This window comes from Chrysoperla carnea, assembly GCF_905475395.1.
Source record: "Chrysoperla carnea chromosome X unlocalized genomic scaffold, inChrCarn1.1 SUPER_X_unloc_9, whole genome shotgun sequence".
Taxonomy (NCBI): domain Eukaryota; kingdom Metazoa; phylum Arthropoda; class Insecta; order Neuroptera; family Chrysopidae; genus Chrysoperla; species Chrysoperla carnea.
This window is the reverse complement of record NW_025408222.1, coordinates 92,454-97,475: the sequence shown is the minus strand read 5'-3', so window position 1 is coordinate 97,475 and position 5,022 is coordinate 92,454. Positions and strand designations below refer to the sequence as shown.

Sequence of the window (5,022 nt, the reverse complement as noted above, 5' to 3'; positions counted from 1 at the left end):
AAAGCTCAAAAAAATATATCAAAGAGTGATAAGAAAAAGAAGAGGAAGCGCAAGGAATCATATGCAATTTACATTTACAAAGTATTAAAACAAGTGCATCCTGATACTGGTATCTCTAGTAAAGCTATGAGTATCATGAACAGTTTTGTTAATGATATTTTTGAACGTATTGCTGCTGAAGCATCACGTTTAGCACATTATAATAAACGTTCAACAATCACAAGTCGGGAAATTCAAACCGCAGTTCGATTATTATTACCTGGTGAATTGGCAAAGCACGCTGTTAGTGAAGGTACTAAAGCTGTTACTAAATATACAAGTTCAAAATAAATAAATCGAAAATATTATTTAATTGATAACATAAAAATACATCAACATATAAAAACGGCTCTCTTTTTAAGAGAGCCATCAAATTTTTTAAATAAGAGTAAATTATTTTTATATATACAAAAAAATTAAATAAACAATTATTAATATCATATTTAATATAAAATTTTATATATTAATAGCTTGAATATATCTATTATTAGTATATCAATATTATTAATTTTAAATATAATAAAGGATATCGCGGAATATATATCGTAAATCAGTGTAATGCAAATGCATTACATTACCTTTATTATTTTCATTTTACATTTACTACTTGTTTATGTACGCTTATAATTATTAGAAAAATATTTTTAATAATTTTAAAAAATAAATGAAATAATAAAAATTTAATAATAAATTATTTATTGAAAGTATAAAAAATGGTATAGCAAAATCTTTATTTTCTTTGATTAAGGCGAAATGTTTTATTAGTTATAAATTCGATAATCTCCTATCGATACTTGTTACTCTTAACTTGTATATATAAAAAATATAATAGTATATTAATTTATAATAAAATTTTTTCAAAAATTCAATAAGTTATTGTAAAATAAAATAGATAATATACAAATTATAATTTATTATTGCAGATATATTACAATAAAAAAAAAAAATAAAAATATTTGGTAATGTATGTTATAAACAAAATAATTTGTTGTAAACAAATTATATAATATGTTATATTTATTAACAAATTTATTTACTCTTATATAAATAAAATTAGTGGCTTCCCAAAAAGGAAAGCCTGTTTAAATTTATCGGATGTATTAAATATTCTTTAATAAATTTACTAAATATTTTAAGTAAATTATTATATTTTCTTAACCTCCAAAACCATACAAAGTACGACCTTGTCGTTTTAATGCATATACAACATCCATAGCTGTAACTGTTTTACGTTTTGCGTGTTCAGTATATGTAACAGCATCCCGAATAACATTTTCAAGGAATACTTTAAGTACACCACGTGTTTCTTCATAAATTAAACCAGAGATACGTTTTACTCCACCTCGTCGTGCTAAACGACGAATTGCAGGTTTTGTAATACCTTGGATATTATCACGCAAAACTTTTCTATGACGTTTTGCACCCCCTTTTCCAAGACCCTTTCCACCTTTTCCTCTGCCAGTCATTTTAATAAAAAATTATTTACAATATTTTAACGAACGGATAACACGTGTGTTAACCTCACAAGTATTGTAATGTATGTGAGCGCCGGTACAATTGTGCCTTTTTATATAAAGCATTAAAGATTTTTTAAGCCACGCCTATACAATTTGATTAGTCCATACTCTGATAGCTATCCAATAGGATATGACAACAAAAATTTTGAAATTTCATATAAATATAAATACAACACATTTATTTCGCATTTAAACATTTGACTTTGTAGTATCAAATTGTCGAATATAATTTTTAAAATTGTGTGTTTTTTTGTAAAAACATTATTATTTGAAAATGGCTAGAACCAAGCAAACTGCACGTAAATCAACTGGTGGTAAAGCACCAAGAAAACAATTAGCAACGAAAGCTGCACGTAAAAGTGCACCAGCAACTGGTGGAGTAAAAAAACCACACAGATATCGTCCTGGTACAGTAGCTTTACGAGAAATTCGTCGTTATCAAAAAAGTACTGAATTGTTAATTCGTAAATTACCATTCCAACGTTTAGTACGTGAAATTGCACAAGATTTTAAAACCGATTTACGTTTTCAAAGTTCAGCTGTTATGGCATTACAAGAAGCTAGTGAAGCCTATTTAGTAGGTTTATTTGAAGATACCAATTTATGCGCAATTCATGCAAAGCGTGTTACAATTATGCCTAAGGATATACAATTGGCAAGACGTATTCGTGGAGAACGTGCATAAGCGTTTTAAATGACAATTTAAAAAAAAAAAAACAAATAAGAAATATTTTCGGTCCTATATATAGGACCAACATATATTATTAAATAAGAGTATATTATTTTTATTAAAAAATATATATATATATATATATATATATATATATATATATATATATATAAATATAAATTATTGAAATAAAATTAAACATTATTAAAATTTTGTTATAATTATAAGCGATTGCTATTTCTAAAAATAAATAAATTTCATAAAATTTATATTATTTTATATTCATTTGAAATATTAAAAAAACTTCTCGCTTTAAAGTAACCATGATATGAGTTATAAATGCAATAAAATTTTATACAAAAAATAATATTTATTTGTTGATGAATAATATAAAAGGTTTACATTTCTAAATAACATATATTTATATATGGTGTGTAAAAAAAAAGAAAAGAAGAAAAATAATTTATATTTTTAATATAAAAAAGCAACCGCACACAGTGTTCCCAAGCGGTCACCCATCCAAGTACTGACTGTGCCCAATGTTGCTTAACTTCGGTGATCGGACGAGAACCGGTGTTTTCAACGTGGTATGGCTGTTGCCAGTAATAAATGAAAATTTTTACAAATATATATTTTTCATAAATATCATTAATATTAAAGTATATTATTAAAATTTTCAATGAAGTAATCAATTTAAATATATACTTATTTATTATACCATATATTTTAAATAAAAATGCAACCGCACACAGTATTCTCAAGTGGCCACCCATCCGTGGTACTGACTGTGGCAAATGTTTCTAAACTATTATTTTATAAAATATTTATACAAAAAATAATTTACTCTTATCAAATATTAATTTGTGGCCTGTATTAAGGCCTATGTTATTTTCATTTTTTAGCAAAAATAATGAAATATTTCAATATATTATTAAAGTAACAGATCATTTCTTTTTTGGTGCTGCTTTTTTAATTTTTGTAGGAGATGATTTGGCAACAGAAGCTTTCTTAGCTTTTGGTGCTTTCGGTTTACGAGCAGGGCTACTTTTGGCAGCGGATTTTGTACTTTTTGCTGGTTTTGCTTTAACTGGTGCTTTTTTTGATGCCGCTGATGATTTTGCAGTAACTTTTTTAGCAGCAGTTGATGATGATGGAGTCGCTTTTTTTGCTTTAGGCTTTTTGGCTGCCAATGATGTAGTTGTGGCTTTCTTTTCTTTTGGTGCCCGTTTACTTTTAGCACTCTTTGCTGAACCTTTTGCTCCACTTTCTTTTTTGGATACTTTTGATTTAGCTGAAGAATTAGATGAAGCGGAAGCAGCCAATTTGAATGAACCAGATGCACCTTTACCTTTAGTTTGTACCAAGGCTCCCTCAGTTACAGCAGCTTTTAAATATTTTTTAATAAATGGTGAAATTTTATCAGAATCCACTTTATAATTTGCAGCTAAATATTTTTTAATTGCTTGTAATGATGAACCACCACGTTCTTTTAAATTTTTAATTGCGTTAACAACCATTTCTGATGTACGTGGATGTGTTGGTTTTGAATGTTGTTTTGTACGTTTAGCACCAGAAGCTGTTGCTTTTTTTGTTGGTGTTGTAGAAGCAGCAGTAACCGCAGTTGCTGCAACAGCTGTAGAATTTTCTTCGGCCATATTTTTTACTTTATAAAAATAATGTATTTATTATAAATATTTAAATGATAAAATATAATAATTCTATCAAATAAAAAATAAAGGTTTTCAATTATATCATTATTCACAATAATATAAGTCCCTATGTAAGTCAAAGTACCATGTAGAAAACACATAAAAATTAAATAGTATTTCTAATTTACTGTCGTAGTAAACATGATTTATTTTTTCAATTTCTATAATATATAAAATAATAAATTATAAATTTAATAATAATATTTATTTTATAAATTAAAATATATTTAATTTTTTTATTAACAATTATTAATAAACATAGTTTAATATTAATTATTTCAATCATACAAAACAATAATATTTTTAAGGTAAACTTAAAAAGTATATATTTTTATTTTTTATTTAATATCGATTTATTATAAATTATTAGTATATAAATAATTAAAAAATTTAATATATAAATATATATATTATAGTATAAGATTTCATTTTTAGAAAAACTTTTTTTGTCAATAATGAAAACGTATTATTATGAAATGTGTTAATCGAACATTGACAAAATATATTTCATTAGAAAATACTTTTATTTATGCATTAATATCAATAATTAACTATTAAATTAATTTTTTCATAATTATATAAAGAAATTTTATACTGATATAAGTATTTATATATTATAATATTTATTTTAAATATAAAAAAATTTATGACAAAATATATTATTAGAGTATTTGTTGAGATTAATATAAGATTATTTTAAATAAGAATTAATTTATATAATTATTAAAATATTATTAATTTTATGTTATGTAATTTTAATAAAAATAAATAATAATAATAAATATAAAAATTTTTTAACAATTTAAATTTTATATGATCTAAATAATTTTGTTAAGTACGATATGAGAAATCATTGTAAGCTTCGTTAAGAAACTTTGTAATATAAAATAATAATAATAATATTAAATATATAAATAAATAAAATAAATTTGATACATATTTTTGGTTCATTCTGTGTATAAATCAAAGGATACCGAATAATTGGTAACGGATGCGATATATTATAGTATCGAGTATTAAAACATAATATATAAATTTATCTTGTTATTCAAATTTTTTGTTACTTAACTTATGTATTTAGAAAATT

The 5,022-nt window shown here is 23.8% G+C and overlaps 1 non-coding gene across 1 annotated transcript; it reads right to left on the bottom strand.

The window, feature by feature from the left end:
* Positions 1-2,708: 2,708 nt before the first annotated feature.
* LOC123304761 lies at positions 2,709-2,827 on the bottom strand. The gene has a single exon (XR_006536747.1). It is a non-coding gene; the product is annotated as a 5S ribosomal RNA (ribosomal RNA).
* Between the last annotated feature and the right edge of the window lie 2,195 nt (positions 2,828-5,022).